General features: G+C 38.8%; 1 protein-coding gene across 2 annotated transcripts in view; it reads left to right on the top strand.

Annotated features, from left to right (window-relative positions):
* MACROD2 (mono-ADP ribosylhydrolase 2) overlaps window positions 1-16,916 on the top strand; it is a 2,300,803-nt gene that overhangs the window by 460,944 nt on the left and 1,822,943 nt on the right. The gene's annotated exons all lie outside the window — the stretch shown is intronic.

The following is a 16,916-nucleotide window of genomic DNA, read 5'->3' as shown; positions in this document are numbered from 1 at the left end:
TCTGCAAACAGTGAGAGCTTAACTTCTTCTTTCCTGATCTGGATTCCTTTTATTTCTTTTTCTTCTCTGATTGCTGTGGCTAGGACTTTCAGAACTATGTTGAATAATAGTGGTGAAAGTGGACACCCTTGTCTTTTTCCTGATCTTAGGGGGAATGCTTTCAGTTTTTCACCTTTGAGAATAATGTTTGCTGTAGGCTTCTCATATATGGCCTTTACTATATTGAGTTAGGTTCCTTCTATGCCCGTTTTTTGAAGAGTTTTAACCATAAATGGGTGGTGAATTTTGTCAAAGGCTTTTTCTGTATCTATTGAGATTATCATATGGTTTTTATCTTTCAATTTGTTTCAGTCACATTGATTGATTTGCATATATTGAAGAATCCTTGCATTCCTGGAATAAACCCAACTTGATCATGGCATATGAGCTCTTTGATGTGTTGCTGCATTCTGTTTGCTAAAATAGTGTTGAGGATTTTTGCATCTGTGTTCATCAGTGATATTGACCTGTAGTTTTCTTTTTTTGTGTTATCATTGTCTGGTTTTGGTATCAGAGTGATGGTGGCCTCGTAGAATGAGTTTCAAAGTGTTCCTTCCTCTGCGATTTTTTGAAAGAGTTTTAGAAGGATAGGCATTGGCTCTTCTCTAAATGTTTGATAGAACTCTCCTGTGAAGCCATCTGGTCCTGGGCTTTTGTTTTTTAGAGATTTTTGATTACAGCTTCAATTTCAATGGTTGTATTTGGGTTGTTCAACATTTCTATTTCTTCCTGGTTCTGTCTTGGAAGATTGAACTTTTCTAAGAATCTGTCCATTTCTTCCAGGTTATCTGTTTTATTTCCATATAGTTGTTCATAAGAGTCTCTTATAACCCTTTGTATTTCTGCATTGTCTGTTGTAACCTCTCCTTTTTCATTTCTAATTTTGTTGATTTGATTCTTCTCTATTTTTTTCTTGATAAGTATGGATAAAGGTTTCTCAATTTTGTTTATCTTCTCAACGAACCAACTTTTAGTTGGGTCTTATTAATCTTTACTATTGTTTCTTTCATTTCTTTTTCATTTATCTTCACTCGGATCTTTATGATTTCTTTCCTTCTACTAATTTTGAGGGTTTTTTGGTTCTTCTTTTCCCAGTTGGTTTAGGTATAAAGTTAGGTTGTCTATTTGGTGCTTTTCTTGTTTCTTGAGGTAGGATTGCATTGCTATAAACTTCCCTCTTAGGACTGCTTTTGCTGCATCCCATAGGTTTTGAGTTTTCATTGCCATTTGTTTCTAGAAAATTTTTTATTTCCCTTTTGATTTCTTCAGTAACCTGTCGGTTATTTAGAAACGTGTTGTTTAATCTCCATGTGTTTGTGTTTTTTCCTTGTAATTGATATCTAGTCTCATAGTGTTGTGGTCAGAGAAGATGCTTGATATGATTTCAGTTTTCTTAAATTTACTGAGGTTTGATTTGTGACCCAAGTTGTGGTCTCTCCTGGACATGTTCCATGTGCACTTGAGAAGAATGTGTTTTATAGTTTCTGGTCTTACATTTAAGACTTTTGTTTCCTTATTAATTTTCTGTTTTGATGATCTGTCCATTGGTGTGAGTGTTTTGTTAAAGTCTCCTACTATTATTGTGCGGCTGTCAATTTCTCCTTTTATGTCTGTTAGTGTTTGCCTTATGTATTGAGGTGCTCCCATGTGGACTGCATACATATTTACAATTGTTTTGTCTTCCTCTTGGATTGATCCCTTGATCATTATGTAGTATCCTTCATTATCTCTTGTAATCTTCTTTATTTTAAAGTCTATTTTGTCTGATATGAGGATTGCTACTCCAGCTTTCTTTTGCTTCTGATTTGCATGGGATATATTTTTCCGTCCTCTCACTTTCAGTCTATATGTGTCTTGAGGTCTCAAGTGGGTTTCTTGTAGACAGCATATATATTGGTCTTGTTTTTGTAATCATTCAGCCAGTCTGTGTCTTTTGGTTGGAGCATTTAATCCATTTACATTTAAAGTAATTGTTGCTGGGACGTGTGGCAGTTCTATTTCCAGTTTTTTAAGGAATCTCCACACTGTTCTCCATAGTGGCTGTACTAGTTTGCTTTCCCACCAACAGTGTAAGAGGTTTCCCTTTTCTCCACACCCTCTCCAGCATTTATTGCTTGTAGACTTTTGGATTGCAGCCATTCTAACTGGCATGAAATGGTACGTCATTGTGGTTTTGATTTGCATTTCTCTGATAATGAGTGATGTTGAGCATCTTTTCATGTGTTTGTTAGCTATCTGTATGTCTTCTTTGGAGAAATGTCTCTTTAATTCTTTGGCCCATTTTTTGATTGAGTTGTTTATATTTCTGGCATTGAGCTACAGGATTTGCTTGTATATTTCTGAGATTAATTCTTTGTCAGTTGCTTCATTTGCTATTATTTTCTCCCATTCTGAAGGCTGTCTTTTCATCTTGCTTATAGTTTCCTTTGTTGTGCAGAAGCTTTTAATTGTAATTAGGTCCCATTTGTTTATTTTTGCTTTTATTTCCAATATTCTGGGAGGTGTGTCATAGAGGATCCTGCTGTGATGTATGTCGGAGAGTGTTTTGCCTATGTTCTCCTCTAGGAGTTTTATAGTTTCTGGTCTTACATTTAGAACTTTAATCCATTTTGAGTTTATTTTTGTGTATGGTGTTAGCAAGTGATCTAGTTTCATTCTTTTACAAGTGGTTGACCAGTTTTCCCAGCACCACTTGTTAAAGAGATTGTCTTTTCTCCATTGTATATTCTTGCCTCCTTTGTCAAAGATAAGGTGTCCATAGGTGTGTGGATTTACCTCTGGGCTTTCTGTTTGTTCCATTGATCTATATTTCTGTCTTTGTGCCAGTAACATACTGTCTTGATGACTGTATTATTACTTTTTTAACTTATTATGTTTGAGGTCTCCTTTTCCCAGGCTTCAAGGCTGAATTCTTTCTTTTGGTTTCTGCCCTCCTAAGGTTGGTCCAGTGGTTTATGAAAGCTTCATATAGGGTGAGTTTTGAGTTTTTGTTTGTTTTTCCCTTGATGGGCAAAGATGAGTGAGATGGTAATCCTGTATGCTGATGATTGGGTTTGTATTTTTGTTTTGTTTGTTGTTTAGATAAGGTGTCCCACACAGGGTGCTACTGGTGGTTGGGTGATGCTGGGTCTTCTATTCAAGTGGTTTCCTTTGTGTGAGTTCTATTTTATACTCCCTAGGGTTAGTTCTCTGGTAGTTTCATGTCTTGGAGTCAGTGCTCCCACTCCAAAGGCTCAGGACTTGATCTCTGGTCAGGAAAGAAGATTCTACAAGTGGTTTGTTATGGCATAAAGTGAGATTAACAAGAATATCCAAAACTGAGAAACCAAAGATGAACCACAGACAAATGACAGTTACAAAATCAGGCAAACAATAATTAAAATACTGGAATATACACATATACCTATACATCAATGAGCAAAGTCAAAACAGCCCAACAAAAGTACAGTAGATTGACCCAGTGAACAAAGGAAATGAAAAATTATATTTACCAGTTAAGAACAAAACTAACTAAAGCACAAAGTGGAAAACAAAACAGGTGCTAAGTGGGGAATAAAGCAGTGAAAACAAAACTAATATGTTGAGGGGAAAGGAAACAAAGAAAAGAAAGAATAGATACGCAGAGTTAAATAGAGATAGATAAAGGAGATTTATATTCATTAAAGATTAACTCCAAGGGGAAAAGAACAGTAGTCAAACAAAGGAATAAAAGTAGAAAAAATGTAATAGATTAAAAAAAAATCAAAATTAAAATTATAAAAATAGAAAAGAAAAAGAAATGGACAAAGAAAGAAGGAAAAAAAAAAAAAAGGAAAACTCCACAGAGCTGCAAAAGCCCAATGTAGAGGCAGAGGTTTATAACAACAGTAAAAAGTGTGGCTGAATACACAAATATACATATACACCCATAAGCAAAACCAAAACAGTCCAAAAAATAGAATATAATAGATTGACCCAGCAAACAAAGGAAAACAAAAATTATGTCTACCAGAAGAGAACTAACTAAAGCTCAAACTGGAAAACAAAACAAAAGCAAGGTGCAAATTGGGGAATAAAGCAATGAAAATAAAACTAACAAATATGTCGAGGGGCAAGGAAAGAAGCAAAGGAAAGAATAGATATGCAGAGTTAAACAGAGGTAGATAAAGAAGATTTATATACATTAAAGATTAACTGCAAGTGGAAAAGAATAGTAGGAAAGGCAAACAAAGGAATAACCTGTAGAAAAAATAATAGGTTTAAAACAATAAAAATAATTAATATTTAAAAAGGCAAAAGCCCAACATAGAGGCAGAGGTTTATAACAACAGTAAAAAATGTGACTGAGGGGAAAAAAAAAAAAAAAGCTCAAAAGCTTGGTTAGATTTCACAGTACCGATAAAAGGGGGAGGAAAAAAACGGGAAAAAAAATCCAAAAGAATCTATAGAACAAGTGAAAACATAGGAATAATAACTGTTTTTCTTGAGTCACTGCTGTCAGCAGTCACAATCCACCTCACCTCCCTAGGATGCCCTCCAACACTGTGTTGATCTCTGGACCTGCTGTGCGGGCAGCTCAGATTCTAATCTGGTCCTACTCCTGGTGTGTGTCCTTGCCTCCAGTGTCCACAGCTATCAGAACTAGTGTGTTTTCTTTTGTGGGAGCTCTCAACGACCTTTTATATATTCCATAGACACAGACACTGCCTATTTGATCATGTGGATTTAATCTGCAGCTTGTATAGCTGGTGGGTGGGTTTTGGGTCTTCTTCCTTAGTCACACTGCCCCTGGGTTTCAACTGTGGTTTTATTGCCACCTCTTCATGTGGCTTGTCCACTGGGGTTTTTTCCTGAGCTGCCCTGGAGGACTTGGGTCTGCCTCAGTGAGGTCCAGGTGTGGAGGTGGTGGAACTGTTTGGGTTGCAGGGGCTCTGGCAGCCCCAGGTACTCAGGGGAGTTGGTGGCGAGGGCAGCAGGAAATATAGTGCCCTAGAAGGATATGGCAACTTGTATTGGCCAACACACTCCAATATTCTTGCCTGGGGAATCCCCCTCCCTGACAGAGAAGCCTGGCAGGCCACAGTCTACAAGGTTGCAGAGTTGGACCCAACCCAAGCAACCCTGTGCACATAGGCCCAAGACTTTTTTAGCTCTGCCCCCGTGAGAGTTGAGCGTGACGGTGGTGCAGCTGCTTGGCTTGCGGGGACCCTAGCAGTGCCAAGTGTTCAGGGACATGGACCGCCTCCCTTGCAAGAGTTGTGGCCCTATCAGAGTCTTTTTTCGAGCCTCTTGTAGCTGGAGATCAGAAGGCCCCTTTGGCCAGTCTTTCTCCATAGCTCTGCCAGTTCGGGCACTTAGAGGCTCCCTTGCCTGGGGTCCTTCTCTGTTGTTGGGCATGTCAGGTACATAGAGGAGCCCCTGCTGGGTGGGGTCCTGATCTGTAGTTCAGTGCGTCAGGCATTTGATGGGCCAGCCTCTCTACTGTTTAGCTGCTGATGCTGGTGTGTGGAGAGAGAGAGGCTATGGTGATGGCTCTGCCCCCTACGCATGACTCAGCAGTATTGCCTGCTTCCATGGCTGCCTGGCTTTCCTCCTCAGGCATTTCCCATCGCAATCTCCTCCCTCACTTCCCCTCGATCTGTCTCTCCACAGTCAAAAGCAGCCCTCACCTTGGGATTGCTCCACAGTCCCCAAACTCCAGCTCCCAGCCGCTGCGCATTTCGGGGGACCCTCATCCCTGCCTGGGTTGTGTATGGCTGCAGCAAGGACTGTCTGATTCTCATTCCGTTTAGGCTGCCACAGATCAGCTGTTTCACTCTCAGCCTTAAATGTTTCCCCTGTGCCTCGGACAGTTGCCCCAGCGTGGGGATCGGACCCCTGCTTCAGTTCCCCTGCCCATGAGGGCAGATCCAGTCCTACTAACACTACTGTTTCCCCCCCAGTTCCTTCATCCTACTGAGTTTTGTGTGGTTCTCTATGTTCTTTTCTGCTGGTCAGGTACTCCTGTCTGCTCTCAGCTGGTGTTCCGCAAGCACTTCTGTGTCTGAAGATGGATTCCTGTTGTATCCATGGAGAGAGATGTACTCCACAGCCACCTACTCCTCCACCATCTTATTCTCTCTGCAATATATTTTTTGACCCGTCTCCATATTCCTGGCTCCTGTGTTATGTTATGTTTTTCCAGTAAAGTCTTCATTCATACGGTCATGATTTTCTGAAGTTCAGAAAGGGGGTTGGGCAGCACCCAGATCACACTGCACCCACTGCAGTATGTTCCCTGAGGGCTCCAGGGAAGAATCCCCTAAAAGGAAAAGTTCTCAAGCCAGGTGCCATCCCAGTCCTGGCTCTGGACCCCAGGGCCGCCTGGTTCAATCTGGTCACCTCAGAAGAAGGAGGACGCTCCGCAGAAGGCCATGTGAGCCAGGTTTCCAGGCCTCCTATCTGGAGTAGTTTTCATATGCCCGTTTTTCTGACTGGAGTTTCAGTGAGAGATTAAACAGCTTGTCCAAAGCACATAGTTAATAGGTGACAAAACCAGCAACTAGAATCCAGGTCTGTTAGATTTCAAAGCCTACAGATACTCTTTTTAGCTCCTCTGCCATATCTGAGTTTGTGGAGGATCATTGCAGATTAAAAGGAGCTGTGAAAGTAGAAGTATAGACTCAAGAAGGAAGCTTTCAGAGATAAATTATCTGTTGTAGTTGTGCATGGCTTAGGAGGCTTGCAAAGACTGGAGGTATATTGTGGAAGATCTTCAATTCCATGCTAAGAAATCGGGCTTCCTTCTAGATGCATAATGAGAAGCCATTAACAAAAGTTATTATAAAAAGGATAAATAAACAATGACAGTATGTGACAGGTGCTAACTGTCTAATGTAACTCTCTGTTTCTAAATGTAATTTAAAAAATTGTGCTCTTATTTCTATGACATTATTAAGAAGTTTAGTCCAAATCATCTTGTAATTGAGTCCAGCACAATGACTGTGTTTGTTTGTTTTTGTGTTTATAAGCATGCTGGTGCGAAGAAGTACTCATTGGGATAATGAGAACAGAACAGAAGCAAATTTTGAATGTAAATTAGACTGTTTTAGGAAATGAATGTCAATGATGGCAGAGTGCACACACTGAGCAAATGTGTTCATGTTAATTAGGATGAAACTGAGGGTGAGATCCTTATCATCCCACAGCACACAGTAGGACAGGCAGACCAAACTTCTAGGAACTTGCACCAGAGCCACACCTTCAGAGATACTAATTAACCAAAGCAAAAAATTGCATGGAATTAACATTAACTGGAAGTTCACGGTTCCCATATTGCTGAAGGCTGGCTTGGAGAATTTTGAGGATTACTTTACTAGAGTGTGAGATGACTGCAATTGTGTGGTAGTTTGAGCATTCTTTGGCATTGCCTTTCTTTGGGATTGGGATGAAAACTGACCTTTTCCAATCCTGTGGCCACTGCTGAGTTTTCCAAATTTGCTGGCATATTGAGTGTACCACTTTCACAGCATCATCTTTCAGGATTTGAAATAGCTCAACTGGAATTCTATCACCTCCACTAGCTTTGTTTGTAGTGATGCTTTCTAAGGCCCACTTGACTTCACATTCCAGGATGTCTGGCTCTAGGTGAGTGATCCCACCCTTGTGATTGTCTGGGTAATAAGGATCTTTTTTTCACAGTCCTTCTGTGTATTCTTGCCACCTCTCATTAATATCTTCTGCTTCTGTTAGGTCCATACCATTTCTGTCCTTTATCAAGCCCAATTTTGCATGAAATGTTCCCTTGGTATCTCTAATTTTCTTGAAGAGATCTCTAGTCTTTCCCATTCTGTTGTTTTCTTCTATTTCTTTGCACTGATCACCGAGGAAGGCTTTCTTATCTCTCCTTGCTATTCTTTGGAACTCTGCATTCAGATACTTATATCTTTTCTTTTCTCCTTAGCTTTTCACTTCTCTTCTTTTCACAGGTATTTGTAAGGCCTCCCCAGACAGCCATTTTGCTTTTTTGCATTTCTTTTCCATGGGGATGGTCTTGATCCCTGTCTCCTGTACAATGTTACGAACCTCTGTCCATAGTTCATCAGGCACTCTGTCTATCAGAAATAGTCCCTTAAATCTATTTCTCACTTCCACAGTATAGTCATAAGGGATTTGATTTAGGTCATACCTGAATGATCTAGTGGTTTTCCCTACTTTCTTCAATTTAAGTCTGAATTTGGCAATAAGAGTTCATGATCTGAGCCACAGTCAGCTCCCGGTCTTGTTTTTGCTGATTGTGTAGAGCTTCTCCATCTTTGGCTACAAGAAATATCATCAATCTGATTTTGGTGTTGACCATCTGGTGATGTCCATGTGTAGAGTCTTCTCTTGTGTTGTTGGAAGAGGATGTTTGCTATGACTAGTGCATTCTCCTGGCAAAACTCTATTAGCCTTTGCCCTGCTTCATTCTGTACTCCAAGACCAAATTTGCTTGTTACTCCAGGTGTTTCTTGACTCCCTACTTTTGCATTCCAGTCCTCTATAATGAAAAGGACATCTTTTTTTTGGGTGTTAGTTCTAAAAGGTCTTGTGAACTTTCAGATGTTCAAGCTGGTTTTAGACAAGGAAGAGGAACCAGAGATCAAATTGCCAACATCCGCTGGATCATCAAAAAAGCAAGGGAGTTCGAGAAAAACGTTTATTTCTGCTTTCTTGACTATGCCAAAGCCTTTGACTGTGTGGATCACAGTAAACTGGGGAAAACTCTGAAAGAGATGGGAATACCAGACCACCTAACCTGCCTCTTGAGAAACCTATATGCAGGTCAGGAAGCAACAGTTAGAACTGGACATGGAACAACAGACTGTTTTGAAATAGGAAAAGGAGTATGTCAAGGCTGTATATTGTCACCCTGCTTATTTAACTTCTATGCAGAGTACATCATGAGAAATGCTGGGCTGAAAGAAGCACAAGCTGAAATGAAGATTACTGGGAGAAATATCAATAACCTCAGATATGCAGATGACACCATCCTTATGGCAGAAAGTGAAGAGGAACTAAAAAGCCTCTAGATGAAAGTGAAAGAGGAGAGTGAAAAAGTTGGCTTAAAGCTCAACATTCAGAAAGTGAAGATCTTGGCATCTGGTCCCATCACTTCATGGGAAATAGATGGGGAAACAGTGGAAACAGTGTCAGACTTTATTTTGGGGGGCTCCAAAATCACTGCAGATGGTGATTGCAGACATGAAATTAAAAGACGCTTACTCCTTGGAAGGAAAGCTATGACCAACCTAGATAGCATATTCAAAAGCAAAGACATTATTTTGCCAACAAATGTCCATCTAGTCAAGGCTATGGTTTTTCCAGGGGTCATGTATGGATGTGAGAGTTGGACTGTTAAGAAAGCTGAGTGCCGAAGAATTGATCCTTTTGAACTGTGGTGTTGGAGAAGACTCTTGAGAGTCCCTTGGACTGCAAGGAGATCTAACCAGCCCATCTGAAAGGAAACCAGTCCTGGGTGTTCATTGGAAGGACTGATGCTGAAGCTGAAACTCCAATACTTTGGCCACCTCATGGGAAGAGTTGACTCATTGGAAAAGACCCTGATTATGGGAGGGATTGGGGGCAGGCGGAGAAGGGGACGACAGAGGATGAGATGTCTGGATGACATTACTGACTTGATGGACATGAGTTTGGGTGAACCCCGGAAGTTGGTGATGGACAGGGAGGCCTGGCGTGCTGTGATTCATGGGGTCCAAAGAGTCGGACATGACTGAGTGACTGAAGTGAACTGAACATTGATTGGGACTTCTGTGGCTTTATAGTTTTGGTATTTGTAACTTTGTACTTAGAACAAAATTTGTGACTTTCTGTTGATTTTGTACTTGCCTCAGTGCTATGAACCACAGTTGTTTATACCATTTTAAGTTAATATGTATTTATATAAAAAATATATACTCTATAATTATACTTAAGGCTAACAAGAGGACTGAAGTATTTAAGTTTGAGAAAAATTTGAAGAAAAATTACTCTTGAGACTGTTATAAAAGTGTATGGAGAAAATGGAGATAGAGGATGGGATAGAATGCCAAATGGGTTGAGAATAGAATCAGAGATGCAGAAACAGGAGTAAAGAGGCAGCTTGGCTAGAGCATGTAGTGTTTCTCATGGTAAGTGGACATAAAGGCTAGAAAAGTCATGTAAACGTTTCATGTCCCCAAAACAAGGAGTCGACAAGGACTTTTCCGGAGAAAAATGGAGTAATGAAAATATCACTTAATTTGGGCTGGTCCTCCAGAACATACCCTGAGAAAAGGATTTGAGTGAAGGAGTTTATTTGGAAGATGATCCTGGGACATACTTGTAGAGAAGCATAGTGAAATGAGAGGTGGAAAGGAAGAAAGGCGATACAGAGCGTGCTTGTGAAGGAAGGTACAGAGTTACTCGAGCTTCCACTGAGGAATACTGGGAGCAAATGCAGCTATCCCTAACCTGTGCCTTTCAGTTATCACATCGATGGACAGAGAAACCAGGGTGTTTAGATTTCTACTTTCACTCGTATTTGGTTGAGAGATTTTCACAGGGCACGTTGATTCTGCTTGGGCAGCAATGAAAAGGTCTGAGGTCAAACAAAGTCTGTAGGCAATGCAGTGCAAGCATTGGCTATAGAAACAGGGTCGTAAAATAGGGTCGTGTGCAATGAAGGAGTAAGGCCAAGGGGGCATGGGGGAGCATCCACAGCACCTAATACACGATCTCTGAAGGCTTCCAGGTTTGTATATGAAGGAAACTGACATTTCCAAGTGTCTGTCATGTGCCTTGAATGATGATGGTCACTTGCACATTTGATTCCTATAATAATGATGCAGAGTAGAGATTCTCTCTGTATTTTTTAGGGGGTAAAACTCACCCTCAGAAAAGTTTGGTAATCTCTAGAAGATCCCACAGATAAGTCATGTTAGACTTAGAATTGGGAGTCAGGTTTTGAACCCAGGTATTTCTGATCCAGAAACATCTGATCCTTTTTCTGCTAATGGAATGGAAAAATGGAAATTTGGAGAATAGAAAGTAATAGTTTATATTATGCTTTGTTTTTTCTTTATATTTTATGCTTATTAAGAAATCAACCTTCCCCCTTAGTATAACTGCACATGGCCAGTTACATTCTTGTTTGTAATGTGCTAAATAAAGAAATTCTTGTTTTCTTAAATGTTTATTTTGAGGATATATAACATAGAAAATTCTTAACATCAGAGGATAGTATTCTTAATGATGTGTTAGTGTTTCTAGTAGGTGATGTATAATCTTGAGCTTTTAATACAACCAATAATAATAATAACAACAACTACAGTAAAAGCACTGTCACCTTGTATCATTATTATAAGACTTTTCCTTATACAAAATAAAATAAATTAATTTCACTGAATCCTTGCAATATTTCTGTTATACCAGCAAGGGTACTCTTTTATAATAGATGAGGAAGCTACAGTTCAGATAAGTGGCTTATCTGGTGCGATTCAGCTCATCAGTGACAAGCCTGGGTCTAAAATAGCATTATCTCAGAATTTATTTGTGAAATGTAGGTTCAACTCCCGTTGTGCAATATGTGAGAATGAAAGTTGCTCAGTCGTGCATATGAAGTTCTAAATGAGTACATTTTTAGTGCTGGGAAACTTGTTATTCAAAGCAATCTTATTTTGACTCCTTCTGTAAACTGAATTGTCTTGTCTTTGATCCTAATAAGGATTTTTCACGTTTGTTTCGTTTGAAAGTGATGAGTTCTGCCATTTTGTCATGTAAATGACTATGCTTATCTCTTAGTGTGGCTCTCACATACTGACATTATTTTTAATTAATTTTTTTTAAATTGGAGTATAATTGCTTTACAATGTTGTGTTAGTTTCTGCTGTACAACATTGTGAATCAGCTACATGTATACACATATCCCTTCCCTCTTGCACCTCTCTCCCACCCCACCTCCCCAATCCCACCCCTCTAGGTCATCACAGAGCAGTGAGCTGATTGACATTTTCTTCTCATAGTGGTTGGGGGAAGTCATCGATAAGATGTGATCACTCTTTGACCCAAGAGCTAGACCTGTGTGATCCAGCTTGTCTTTCCTTCCCCCTTCCCCTGGAATGTGTGTTCTGAAACCTTTCCTATAGCCATAGCCATTTAAAGGACACAGACCTGAGAGTAAAGTGTTTCTGAGACCATATGAATTGAATACATGGCTGAACCCAGTTAGGGCCTTGGAATAAACTTTTAGGATTCTGGTCAGCTGATGTGGAGATCTACTCATCTTGCAGCCACCCCAGACAAGACTCACATGTAAATCCCCTTGCTTTTTAAAACTGCCACCTATCTATCTGGAGTCCTCTTCCTCTTTGGTGTGTCCTTGTCCTTTGGGTATGCAGCCAGTTTTTGAACCACCAATGGTTAGATTTTCCTGAGATGGCACTCCTCACTTTCAGTTGCTGCAATCTACTGCACAGTGTATACTGATAGATATCATTTCTCAGCTACTGATTTCTATTACCTTATCTAGTTCCTCAGGATAAGAAGTGAAAGATACAACCTAACTCTGGGGGGGGCGGAAAAAAAAAAAGTTTTTTTGAAGGAATGTCGTGCTCAAGTGCAGATGGAGGTTTTTCTTTTCTAACTTGAAAGTCATAGTCATCTACTGGCATGAATGCTGGTGCTGATGGTGTTTTTGCATTTCTGTGGATATTAGATCACCAAGGACTTCCTGTGACTTGAAATTCAGCCCCGAGGAAGCCTGTAGTTTGTCAGTGGTTTAGGGGCTACTGTTCCCGTCTGGTGCTCGTGCCTGCTTAGCACCATGGGATTAGGGTCCTTGTGTTGAGATGGTGCCATCTATCTTTGATCACTGCTGTCATTTCCTCATAATCCGCAGCTTCAGGCTGTTTGGCTAAGTCGCTTTAGAGTGGCTTTTCCCCTGCTTACCTTACATGTCATTGTTCCAGTTTGTCTCATCTCACTGTATAAGCAGTGACATTGGAATTCTGTTGTTATCTATCTTCACATTCCTAGCCCTGGGAAACTGAGGCATAAGCAAATGCTTCAGTGATGGGAAGTTGATCAAATTCTTTGAGTACATGAATCTGTTGCTATTTTGGATATCAGAGATGTTAGCAACCTGCATTCTTCCCCTTTATCTTATTTTATATGACCAGCTTCACAACCAGGCAGTGGACACAGGACCCAGGAACACTGTACACTTCATAGTGTTACGTTGTCAGGACCCAGCCCACCCACCAGCAGGTCAACACCAACTCTAGGAAACCTTGGGAGCCTCAGCCAGCTACCTCGAGATCTGGCCTTAACAATCAGCAGGCCAACACCAGCTTCAGGACACCCCGCACTCTGTAGCCAGTCTTGTCAGAAACCGATGCTGCCTCCCAGGGGTCCAGCATCAGCTTGAACCCCTGTAACCTGCAGTCAGAGACCCCAGGGCCCAGCTCCTCCCTCTAGTGAGTCAGCACCAGCCGGGCCCTCCAGCAGCTGAGCCCAGCTCTGAGACATGTTTTATTATAATCATTATTTAAGAACACCATGCTTACTCATCACTGTATAGAACATTATGAGGCACAAGACTTATATAATATAAAAATAGGGGTACTGCATCAATGGAGATATAAAACCAAACAAGTGTCAACCAGCTGAAACCAAACTGTCAGACCAAAGCATCAACCAGTTATTGTAACAACACAATTGATTTATAGTCAATTAATTATGTGATGCAACTGCTTCTGGCAAAGATATTTAGGGCAAAAATTACTGGATATGATGAAGACTGTATTTGTGCAAAGTATTCAACCTGACCAGTGGTAACTGACTTTATAAATTAGGTGGGAGAAAAGAGTGATAGATAATATTTTAAATAAAAGATATAGTAGTTGAAAACAAGTATAAATTAAGTGCCACACAGTAGGGAATGTCTGCTTTCTAAGTGAACAGAATATATCCTGTTTTTCTTAATTTCACTCATTTTAAAACCAACATCATGATTTTTTTCTTAACTATAAACTATTTATTTAATATTTAAAATATTTAATATTATTCTAAATAATATTCATATAGTATTTTTTCTCTAAAATAACTTGAAGTTGATTTACTTTTTAAAAGTTAACTTCTTTTTTTTTTTTTTTTTGCTTTTCATTTATTAGCTGATTTAAAAAAATACTTTTTAATTGGAGGAAAAGTGCTTTGCAAGGTTGTGTTGGTTTCTGCCGTACAGCAATGCAAATCAGCCATAACTACACGTAGATAGTCTCCTCCCCATTCTCCCATCCCACCCTTCTAGGCCATCACGGGGCATCAAGCTGGGCTCCCTGTTTTATATAATAACTTCGCACCAGCTATCTAATTTACACATGGTGGTGTATATATGTTGATACTACTTTTTTAAAGTTAATTTCTTTTAAAGTAATAATACCCATGAGCTCATGCATTTCATCTCTAGGTATCCTTTCTAAAGCTATACTTCTTTTTAACACCTAATAATAAATATAGATCTATTGAAATACAAAATGATCTCCGTGTACCATGTAAAAATTACCAAATGCCTCAACCTTTGAGAAACACCGGCTAATACAATCAATTACTGTGAAGGTTAGTTAAGAAACAATAGAACAAATTTATGGTGACTCTTAAAATACATGAGTTAAAGAGTTCTCTCGCTTTCCTAAGATCATAATCAAAATTATGGCTCAGGTAGATTGTCTTTCAGATAATCGCATATTAATAAGGACTTCTTTGGTATCAGTATATATTTTATACAATTTAGCTTTAAAAATAGCCTTCAAATAACAGCCTTTCATGAATGTTGAAAGGCTTTAGTTTCACTTTTAATCTTTCAATAATAGATCCCAGGAGTGAATAAGGTTACACATTTCACTTTTATAATCATCTTCACTTAATCTACTGAAGTTAGGAATGCATTAATATGGCATAGCACATTATTTCTTCTAGGCTGCTTTATAATTTTTTCAGAATGATTGCAAATCTTACTAAAAGCAATTCACATACTTCAAAAGGAACTCATCATTCATGATTGAAGACACATAAGCCTAAAGAAATATCTTCAGCTAATTTTGAAGAATCATTGAAAGATTTGGGGAAGCAGCCTTCTTAACCAAATATAACAAAATTTAGAATTCAGTTTACTGTTAGAGATATCTACACTTATATCTATTAGCTCATAATATACAGACTATATATTAAAGGGAAACATTTAAAAATGTTGACTATTTTGAGTGGAAATATTTCTAAAATATACTATCCCCTTCTTAAACAAAAAATGCTGAATATAAAATACATTTCTTTATGATTCAGGGTCATTATTTACAAGTTTCCATTACACCTGCTATCATCAGATTCTGTGGTGTCGTTTTTCTGTCTCTGTTTTCTGTTTGTTTTATTTTGCAACTATTATGCTTGTTACCCTAATCAACCTTTACCTTAACTTTCCAGTTTGCTTCCCCTGGTGTTATATAGCCACAGTGTTAGATAATGTAATTTATTTAATGCTATCTGTCAAATATGAGTGATTATGAGGAGTTTGTTAAATATATCATTACAGCATCAGATAGTGGAAATTTCAGGGACCTTTCCTTCCTACTTCTAATTCAGGAAATTGTTGTGAATGATTTCAGTTGTGAGAGGATTAAAATTTAAGTAAATGAGGTTTTTGATGAAGTACTTTCTGATTTTTGTTTGTTAGTTTTGGTCCTGAATGATGACCACTCTTAGCAGTGTTTCATTAGCACAGTAGGCTTTTGAGTTTTAGGGCACTTTTATATACGAGATTGAATTTTATCTGAGCTGTCTGTGTTTACCCTGTGTTTTCCATCTTTGGGACTGGTGCAGTGGAGACATTCTGCAAGTGTCTAGAAAATTTTCAAGATGTACTTTTGAACTTGCTAGGACATAGCAAAGAAGTATTCCCTTTTCCCCCTAACTCTGCTAATTGGAGAACCTCTATCTCTGTCAGTGAAGTTCTTTATTCATTTATATTCCTCATGCCAGTTGTGTATCATATTCACACATGTGCACACACTTATCCCCCACATACAGAGCAATCACATTTGTCATAATTTCCCTCATTCCCTTTGAGATCAAAAATATGTTCAATGAAGCGACCCAGGAATTCTTGTTGCTATGAACCAAGGAAACCTTCTAAGAGACCCTGGTTGAGGGTGCAATTTGGGAAAAGGTGATTGTTCAGTGTGTGTTCATAGTAACTCTCATTGACAAGAGAGGAGGAAAATACTGGAATTCCTATATATATATATTTATTTATATACATATAATATATTCTATATATATATATGAGTAAATTCTTATTTATATCTGTTTAAAAGCCAAGCTGAATAAAAGTTTACTAACTTTGAAATCCAGAGCTTATCTGAAATGGTGAGGTACCCTAGAGGAAGAGGTGGAATTCCACAGTCCAAAGGGGTTTTCTCTCTTATTCATTAACCTTCCAGTTGTTACAATATGTTATGATTTACATACTGCAGGATTCTATTAATATAGTTAATTTTATACAATAAAGATTTTTAGCATATTTTGATACTTAGAATATTTTTTAATGAGATGAAGAATGACCAAGAAAAATTTTTAAATTACATTGAGGTCTGTGGGTTTCCTGGTGACAAAGTACTTAAAATGTTGTTTTTTCTGATGAACCATATCAATTTACATAAAAGCAAGGGTTCCAACTTGGTTGACCTTTTTTGTGATGGTCACTGGTTGTCAGAAACCAGTTATTTTGAAAAATGAGCTGTATACTTAGCTGCTCCAAACATGGTAAAGTCAATATTGTAAGAATGAGTGAACATGTAAGTGCTTTTCAAAGGGAATTAACAGAGAGCATGAAATGCATTCAACATTTT

Source organism: Oryx dammah, unplaced genomic scaffold (genome assembly GCF_014754425.2).
Source record: "Oryx dammah isolate SB20612 unplaced genomic scaffold, SCBI_Odam_1.1 HiC_scaffold_10, whole genome shotgun sequence".
NCBI lineage: Eukaryota > Metazoa > Chordata > Mammalia > Artiodactyla > Bovidae > Oryx > Oryx dammah.
Note: the sequence above shows the minus strand (reverse complement) of the source record. Positions and strands in the feature narration are given on the sequence as shown.